Here is an 8,652-nt window from a genome sequence, read left to right as displayed (position 1 = left end):
CTGGGCACCGAGCGCAACTATTTGTAGAGTCACCGCACCCACTCCTGTCCCCAACCCCTCCTCCCTATCCTCCCCCTCTCTCCGTGTACCCCGGGTGTACTCCCACTACACCCCCCCCCCCCCCCCCCCCCACACACACACACACACACACTGTATCGCCACCGTTCATTGATCCCTTTGACGGCATTTTGGATCAGATTGTAAGATTTCCCGATAGATTTCAGCCATAAAACTTCTTCCACACCTAATCAATTTAAAGGTGTAAATGAGCCTGAATCGTGATTTTTTTTTTTTTTTTTTTTTTTTTTCAGAGAAGTTGTGAGAGCACAAAGGAAGAGTGTATGAGAAGTTTACTGCATGCATTTTTCTTGATCTGACAAATCAAAATCTATTGAGGTGGCATCAGTAATGATTGCATTTTAAAGAAAAGGCAGAGATCTGATTCGTCCTGCTTTTTAGGAAAAGTAATTTGGCTTGGATTATATGTTAATTATAGATTTATGGCAGTCCTTCGATATGATATTTGATTTAAGGCCTTTCCTGTATCTCCTCTTACCCTCTTCAGCCACTCATCTTTTCTTTAGCTTCTCCTCTCATACCTCTCCCCCCTTGCCACGCCTGTTGCCAACTCTTGATTCAGCTGTCGAAGGTATCTGGTTTCTGTAAGTATGCCTGCATATGTGTATGTGTGTGTGTGTGGTGGTGGTGGTGGTGGTGGTGGGGGAGAGGGGGGGGCGTGTATGGTATGGATACATGACAGAGTGAATGAGTGAGAAAGTATTTGTGTGTAGGAAACCTAATGTGGGAGGAGGTTGTTGCAGATACATTATAGACGCGTCTCGTAAACACATCCAGAGACAAGTGGGTCATCACCTGTTTTAAATAACTTTAAATATAGCTTTACGTAGTTTAAATACTCTAACTTAATTCAGTTTAATAGCAGCTACCAGTTTATTGGCGCTAAACTGGTTTATGAAATCACCAATGTCTTTCTGTTAAGATTAATAACCTTAGCTTTTATAATTTTTATGATAATATGTAAATTTCAAAATATTGATTTGATCTCTTCTAAGGATATAAAATCGCAGTGTCCTAATGCGAAAAACCCTAATTTACTATATACAAAATTTAACTTACTACCCTCTCAGTTGCTTTAGATGTTCCAAGAGAGTTATGTATTTTTCCTTGGTTATATAAGAAGCAGCTGGGTTGGACTGATAGAGCCTCTGCCAGAAAGGTCACACACTTGTCTTTGTCATTAGACCTCCCCACTGGACTCACACACCACGAGTAGGTGGACAGATCTGTCCATTCTTCAGTTAAATGCTATTTTGTGATACTGGATGTGAGTTTTTGTGATTCGATGTCTGTGTGTGTTGAATTCATCAACTTAGTGGAAAAATGTCTGTTCACACCGGGACAAATGTTCCATCCCCACAACTTTACCCCTGATCACACCATAATATCCACTCATAAATCTGTTATTACAAGCATGTTGCAAAATGTCAAGTTACACTTTAGCAGATAGGGTGGAGGATTGTCATGAGTCCAATATTTTAGTCCATTTTGGCCAATTAATTACCTTAGCTTGCTGAATGTTTGTGAACTTAGTTGGAAATTTGATTCTGGGCACCACATGCACAGCTGGTTAAACAGAATTAGATTGGGGCCCAAATGGAAAAGGTTGGAGTTAAGCAAGCAGTAAGGATGAGGAAATTCTCCTGTAAATTAATGTATGTAAATAGAAGGTCTTCAATAGTGTGGTACTAAGTGTGTGTGTGTGTGTGTGTGTGTGTGTGTGTGTGTGTGTGTGTGTGTGTGCGTGTGTGTGTGTGTGTGTGCACGTCTTTCTACAGTTATGTGGACCACTTCGGTTAGAAACCATACTTATAAGGACACATACACGCTATGAGGACATTAAGGCTGGTCCTGACAACCTTAAAGGGCAGTTTTGGGCACCACATGCACAGCTGGTTAAACAGAATTAGATTGGGGCCCAAATGGAAAAGGTTGGAGTTAAGCAAGCAGCAAGGATGAGGAAATTCTCCTGTAAATTAATGTATGTAAATTGAAGGTATTCAATAGTATGGTACTAAGTGTGTGTGTGTGTGTGTGTGTGTGTGTGTGTGTGTACATGTCTTTCTACAGTTATGTGGACCACTTCCGTTAGAAACCATACTTATAAAGACACATACACGCTATGAGGATATTAAGGCTGGTCCTGACAACCTTAAAGGGCAGTTTGCGAGTGAAGACTTGGTTTTGGGGTTCATGTTAGGGACTTATTTAAGATGACGAAGGTTAGGGTAAAGGGCTAAGGAATACGTAACGTCAGTGAGCATCCTCTCAAAGGTAGCTGTACAAACATGTGTGTGTGTCTATCAGACACCGAAGGCTGCAATTGAAAGCGGGCCCAGACTTGTGAGGCATCTCTTCCCTGCCTTGTGTCACAGCTGTGACCAGCTGTGTGTTAATGTGTTTGTGGGAATGATAATTATAAAAATGATGTTGATGATGACTTTACATCTGTAGGTTGCTAAATATTCCTCTGAGAGCCACCTACCAAATGACAATGACGCTTTCAGTAGAATCAGGTGTCACTGTGTAAAGATCTGCTAATTTACAAAACAAAATGTAATCAATTCAAATAACGTGTCAGACTGGCATCAAATAAAACAAGTAGTGTTAATGTATGTATAAAAGTGGGTGTATTTGTTTAAGCGGTCATCGTTTGTGGTCATGCACATATTTGCGTTTCACTGAGCGGTGTGCGTGTCAGCTGCTCGTGGTGTCAGCTCTATTTTTAGATTTCCCGTTTGAACTGTGTTATTTGGCCCCTTTCCCAAAGGATCCCTGGACTGGAGAAAGAGCTCGACACCTTCCAAAAAAAAAAAAAAAAAACAGAATGATGTGACCACCGTTACCGACATGCTCTGGCTGCCCAACATCAAAGTTAAAATTCTAATGAAAATAAGATTTGACTTAAATTGGTTCACCACACCAATAAGTCTGCAGCAGATCATTTTATAGTCATGAGAGCAAAGCCACTGTCAAACACGCCATCCACATTCTGGATGTGTTCAGTGTTTCACATTTCAAAAATCCCCGGAAAGACAAAACTACAAAAACAGGATGTTGTAAAACAGTTCAATATATTTAGATCAGGCTCTCAAGCAGATATAAGTGCTGAAAAAAAAATCTTAATCGACGATGAATTTTCAGTTGTCCTTAAATTTGTACAGACTGTACTCATTGTTTCAGAGTTAAAAGGAATTAGAAAATAGTTAATTTTCTATCTTTTTCCTGTGTTCAAATATTATAAATTTAAAAATAACTATTAGATGGATTGCCTTTACATAGATTGTCTTGACAAACTATTGATTGCCATTCATTTTCAGCTGATATTGATACTGCACAGAGGATAAATTCTAATGACTTTATGGTGCTCTGATGTTTCCTGGAGCCGTTTCAGCAGTTTAACAGCTTATTCAGTGAGATAAAGTATCTGATGAACCATACTGACTTCACAGAGGTCGAGCAAAGGAGGAGGTTTTTATTGAAATGTTTTTTAACACTATTGGATCATTTTTATATTTGATTAAGTATTTAATGTCCTGATATTAACTGTGAAATCTCATTTTGCCTGATTCTTGATAATCAAATACCTGCTTAAACTGGCATTTCCATTAACCTCCATTGTGGTGGTTTGCTACTCTTTGTTTCGTGCTAATTAACAAATGTAAGCATGCTGACATGCAAAACTAATACAGTCAACACAGTAAACATTAGCTACACTGTAGCTAATGTTTACTGTGTTGACTAGCTTTGTCAGTGTGAGCATGTCAGCATGCTGCTGTGAGTATTTAGCTCAAATCGAACTCAGTCCCTCCTCAGGCCTCCTTCAAGGATCATCCAGGTACACGTGATCTGGTCAAGATCCCTGACTAGATTTCAGGTAACAAACCTTAACACACTGCATTACAACGTTGCCATTACTGAACACCATTTCATATTTCATGTAACTTCCCATCCAACTGCACTCACACACCAGAAATAATTCAGGGGGCTGATCACAGATTATGAAAAATCATCTGATATGTGTGTGATGTGACTCGACTGTGTTAGTTGTTGATATGACAGGGCCAGTCCTCCTGGGGGTTTTCAGTGGAACACCACATCATCAGTGCAGGACAGAAAGTGAGCTGGCACCAGTTGCCTGACAACCCCAGATTCAGAACCGATACACCCTGACCCATCGCCTAGAAAAGACCCTCTTAAATTAGCATCCAGATCCCAGCATGGCTGGGAAAATAGTTATCACACAGACACAGACACGCATCAAGTCTCCGAATATCAACAGTACATGCAGCCCAACCCGAAACTCAGCCATGTCATGATCCTATTTCGGGATTAAAGTTAAAAATATCAGCAGTAAATCCCCCAAACTTTGTTAATTTAAGTTCATTTGGTCAATAAACTTAATTATGTCACTTTGTCAGGAATTTTAAAAAAATATAACACAATTAGTGCGCTGGAGGGGATTTTCACAAAATATTTAGATATTAAATTGACAATCCTACAATTCAGTCATAAACCCATACAGGCACTTTAAATTCTTATCCATCACGCAATACCCTCAGTGTCTGATTGGTTCTAAATTTATTCTGCATGACAACGACCCCAAACATACAGCCACAGTCGTAAAGGACTATCTTCAGTAACAAGAGGAACAAGGAGTCCTGCAACACATGGCTTCTCATGCCAGGCCCCGTTCCAGAGCCCTGAATTCGACTTTGTTAAGTCAGTTTGAGATTACATGAAGAGACAGAAACAGAGGCGACAGCCGAAATCAAAAAAACACAGCAAGTTCTCCGGCCTGCTGAATGCTCGGACAGCCAGAAGCCAAGTAGTGTGTGGCATCGTGGGAAAAGGGCATAATGGGGAATTGTTAGAGAATCCTTTTTTAAATACTCGGAATGAGAAACTAAAATATGGAGACAATCAGTTGTTTTTTTAATGAAACAAACAACATTACAGAGACACCTGATTGTGAGTATGTGATAATAGTGGCAATACAGTGAGAGTGACAGATGCTAAATCTATTAATATCCCACCGTGTCTAAAATGGTGCCTGTACGTGAGGGGTCAGATGGTTTCATCATTCATAAACACAGAATGCATGTTGTCCAGCAACCAACCAAACACGCATACACACATGCCAAAGAGTTGAGCTGCAGCACAGGAGTGAAGGATGAGCGTAAAGGAGTGAGGAAGACAGACTGTGTGTGTGCAGCGTGTGTTGGCATATTTGTGATTGCATGCAAGTGCGTAACACAGAAACTGAAGCAATGTTATAAATTCAATTAAATTCAATTAAGCTTTATTTATATAGCGCCAAATCACAACATAGGTTATTTCATGGCACTTAACACATCAAAGTCCTTAAAGGAGAACTCTACAATATTATACAGAGAAACCCAACAATTCAAGAATTCCCACATAAGCTAGGAGGGAAAAAAAAAAAACCTCCTCTTTAAGGGAGAAAAACCTCCAACAGAGGGAAGGAAAAACTCCCTCTTAACAGGAAGAAACCTCCGACAGAACCAGGCTCAGGGGTGGGCGGACATCTGCCTCGACCGGTTGGGGCGAGAGGAGAGCAGAGAGAGAAAAGGACAGCATAGAGATACGAGAGAAGAACTGTTGGTGGAGACGACAAGCGCAGGGCCGAGACATGCAGCTCCATGACGGGACATCTGCAAAAGAAAGAAGAGAAACTACGCGAGCGAGGGAACTGAATGGAGCGACAACAGACAATAAGAAAAAGCTATGGGAGAGAAAAGGATGGTGAGGTATGAGTCAGTTAAAGAGTAGGAGGAAAGATAGACATCTTTTACAAGGAGATTTATTTGAGGTCTCTCTTAAGAGAGATATGATATCAAAAGGCAGCAGCACAATGGGCCTGAAATAGAGAGCAGCAGTCAGACTTCTAATCAAACCTCCTTATGTATCAGCAGTAACAAGGCTTTTTCCTTTCCTTTAAAAATAAATAAATCTGACTACAGTTCACCCAGACTGCTGTTCGTAAAATGAGTTAACGTAAGCTCATGAAATTCACTGGAAGCTACCTACGGAAGGACCAGGATAGGATCACTGTATGAGGAACAGGGAGAAGTCAAGAATCTGGTTTTCCATTTGGCACTCTGTACACCTGTTTATTTTAAAGTCTGCTGAAATTAAAATTAACATTGTAACATTGCATGTTTCCCAAACTCTTGGGAAAACATGCAAAAACCATATGGCAGACACATGTTTGTCTTTTAAAAAAAAAAAAATAAATAAATTTAAAAAAAAAATCAATTTTCAACAAATTATTGTAAGAGGTCAAAGCACCAAAGGTGTCGGTACTCTTGTATTCGTTTTGGTGTTTATTCTTCTGTCAGACAAAACAGGTCTGGGGACTAAACTGTAGGCAGAGCAAGGGTGAAACTCTAGAGAAGAATAAGGCCTGAAGGTTTTCTTCAGAGAAAAACTAATGTCAACCTTTAGGAGACAGAATATAAATAAATATATATGCAAAAGCATCTGGTAGTGTAACTCTTAAATTACACGTACAAACACATTGAAATACTTTACACCAACATGGTCTTTGTGTTATGGTTCTGCCTTTTCAGTTTTTTAGTCAGTATGGTTATTTCACTGTTTCCCTCTTTCCTCCCACTAGAGGTCCCCAGCGTCTCTATATTAGGTTAGGTTAGGTTAGGTAGTTACTTTATTAATCCCCAAGGGGAAATTTTTTTCGCTACAGCAGCATACAGGAAGCAATAAGATAATAATAGAATAATAGAAAAGCAATAAAATAGCAGTAAAATAGCAGTAAAAAATATAAAATATAAAATGCACAGTATATACAGTATATACAGTACAGTATATATCTATATATATTATATACAAACAACCAAGAAACACAGACAACAGTGTTATTGTTGTGTGATGGATTTTGCCAGAGGTGAGTTATTGTACAGTCTTATTGCGGTCGGCAGGAATGATCTCCTGTATCTGTCCTTGTGACAGCGGAGCTGGAGGAGTCTTTTGGAGAAAGTGCTCCGCTGTCCCTGCAGCAGGTGGTATGCAGTCTCCTGCCTGCCAAACCCACCTCACCTGCTCCCTGTTCCCCAATCAGTCCACCTGTTTCCACTCAGCCAATCAACCTCTCTGTCTACAAATACCCCAACTTCAATTGTAAGGTTTCCTTCTGTTCCTGGGGATGAAGTCTCTATTTTGTTTTGTCTTGTCCTGTCTACCTGTTTGTTCACTCTTGTTTTGTGGATGTTACCTGTTTTTGAATTCTCTCCAGCCTGCTCTCTGAGGTTTCGTTTGCTTGTCTGGATTTTTTTTTTTTTTTTTTTTTTTTTTTTTTGTAACTATGTACCTGCTTATTATGAGTAAAGCTCACCTTTTCCTTTGACCTTCTGGCTCTGGTGTTGTGCATTTGGGTCCTCTCCATCTCCCTCTAAATGTGACACCTCACATGCTGATGTAGGCCGGTATTTGGTTTATGGTATTTTCACTGTGACGCTGCTGTTTCTGCTATGTGTCTGTTTGATGTGGAAGAATGCCCTTCCACAGATGCTCTTTACTGGGGTTCCTTCCATCAAATCAAACTGTTTTTAATTTATTAATTACAAAAGAGTGGTGTACCTGCAGTAGTTTGACGGGTGTTACGATGCAGCAAGAAGCATGTGCCACCAGCTGCCTTGAACAAACACAAGAGGGAGCAAGAGTACTAGACACGATGAACTGTTGCGGTACCATTTCCCCGGGAGAAAAACGTCTCTGCCATATTTAGTGCAGTTGTAACTCATCACGTTTTCACACCACCAGTCTGGTCATTCCCACTGTGCATGCCAAAGTAAGGGCAAAGGAAAATGTGGCTGATATTGTAAAGACACATGCAATATTTTTTTTATTTTTTTACAAAGAATAGTGTACTTACATTTTAGGATGTAAATGGGAAAACTACACTTTTGGTCTGGTCGTACTTGGGCTTTCACCTCGGAAGGTACCCGGCTTGTAATCATGGCTGTTTCCATTCACACAACGTTTGACTGTGGAATCCATTATTCGAATTACTGCAATAATAATAATAATACAAAAGAGAGACGTGTTGGTTAATTATTATTTGCCTTTTGCAGAATATCGCGCTAATATTATTCCCAAGAGACTCGTGTTACATGCCAGTTGCAGGAAACTGCACCTGATGGGAATCCTTTTCATTCCACTTTCTGAAACGTGAAATGAAATAAAAGCTTGAAAAAAAAAAAAAAAAAAAAAAAAAAAAACACCCTCAGAGGTAGTAAAATGAAACGTCGTATTCACGTGTTGGTATATGCATGCAAGTTAATCGATATTGAGTGCATCACGTTTATGAATGGGTGGAATGTAAAAGTAAATCGTATCGTTCACCTCCCCCTCTGTCATAGCCGTGATGACGCAGCTGCAGGTTGGTTTATCGCAGAAGGCTCCCTGTGTCTACAGTCTGTACGTTATTTCCGCAGCTGCTGTCGTAAGTCGATACCACGTTTAATGTTTCCAGTCTGTCCCTCCTCCCCTCCATCCCTGCGACGCGCCTGGCCACTGTGAAGAACTACTTTT

General features: G+C 40.1%; 1 long non-coding RNA gene across 3 annotated transcripts; it reads right to left on the bottom strand.

Annotated features, from left to right (window-relative positions):
• Positions 1–5,358: 5,358 nt before the first annotated feature.
• On the bottom strand, positions 5,359–8,553 carry LOC138201263 (uncharacterized). Of its 3 annotated transcripts, XR_011178481.1 has the most exons (3): positions 8,464–8,550; positions 8,255–8,282; positions 5,359–8,129 (listed from the first exon to the last, which is right to left on the bottom strand). It is a non-coding gene; the product is annotated as an uncharacterized lncRNA (long non-coding RNA). The 3 variants fall into 3 exon arrangements; XR_011178479.1 differs by lacking the exon at positions 8,255–8,282 and having other exon boundaries at positions 8,464–8,553; XR_011178480.1 differs by lacking the exon at positions 8,464–8,550 and having other exon boundaries at positions 8,255–8,308.
• Between the last annotated feature and the right edge of the window lie 99 nt (positions 8,554–8,652).

Source organism: Embiotoca jacksoni, unplaced genomic scaffold (assembly GCF_022577435.1).
Source record: "Embiotoca jacksoni isolate LCO1_2020_lvr unplaced genomic scaffold, fEmbJac1.0.p SCAF_2, whole genome shotgun sequence".
NCBI lineage: Eukaryota > Metazoa > Chordata > Actinopteri > Embiotocidae > Embiotoca > Embiotoca jacksoni.
Note: the sequence above shows the minus strand (reverse complement) of the source record. Positions and strands in the feature narration are given on the sequence as shown.